We start from the raw sequence: 1,003 nt of genomic DNA on the forward strand, positions 1-1,003 counted from the left end.
GCCCGAGGAGATTGTTTCAGGCCATATAAAGATTTTCAAAGTTTACATATCATTCCAGAACTCTCCCCCTGAGCAACAAAACCTGGTGGTTGCTCCATATAAACTTCCTCCTGCAAGTCACCATGTAGAAAAGCATTCTTAATATCAAGTTGGAGAAGGGGCCAGTGATGAATGGCGGCAAGGGCAAGAAATAGGCGAACAGAAGCCATCTTAGCAACAGGAGAAAAGGTATCCCCATAATCAAGACCAAAGATCTGTGTGTATCCCTTTGCCACTAAGCGAGCTTTAAGGCGATCAACAGTGCCATCAGGACCAGCTTTAACTGTGAACACCCATCGACAACCAACAACAGACTTCCCGGGAGGAGCACGAACAAGATCCCAAGTGCCATTGGAGTGAAGTGCCTGCATTTCATCAAGCATCGCCTGGCGCCACCCTGGATGAGATAGTGCTTCACCTGTGGTTTTAGGGATGGAAACAGAAGATAGACTAGAAACAAAAGTAAAATGTTGTGAAGAAAGTCTGTCATAACTCAAGAAAGAATAAAGGGGATGAGGATTTCGAGTGAATCGAATACCTTTCCGAAGGGCAATGGGAGGAGTCTCTGATGGAGGATCCGGAGGAGAAGAGCCGACGGGAAAGGACGATGAGTCATCAAGAGGCAAAGTCGGAGGAGGCGCAGGCTGACGACGCTGGTATGTGAGGAGAGGACGATCTGCAGGTATGGAGTTAATGGGTTGCTCCTCTGGAATAGGGTCACCTGCAGCTGGTAAAGACAAGTCAAGAAAAGGAACAGGAAGGACCTGATCAACCTGTGACACTGGAGACGAAGTAGAGTGAAAAGGCTGCTGATCAAGGAAAGTGACATCAGCAGAAACGATATAACGCTTGAGATCAGGAGAATAACAACGATACCCTTTTTGAAAACGTGTATACCCAAGGAAAATACATTTGAAGTCCTTGGATGTCAACTTGTCTTTACCTGGAGTAAGATCATGAACAA

This window comes from Gastrolobium bilobum, unplaced genomic scaffold (assembly GCF_033153095.1).
Source record: "Gastrolobium bilobum isolate Gb01-03AN ecotype WA unplaced genomic scaffold, APGP_CSIRO_Gbil_v1 utg26981, whole genome shotgun sequence".
Classification (NCBI taxonomy): Eukaryota; Viridiplantae; Streptophyta; class Magnoliopsida; order Fabales; family Fabaceae; genus Gastrolobium; species Gastrolobium bilobum.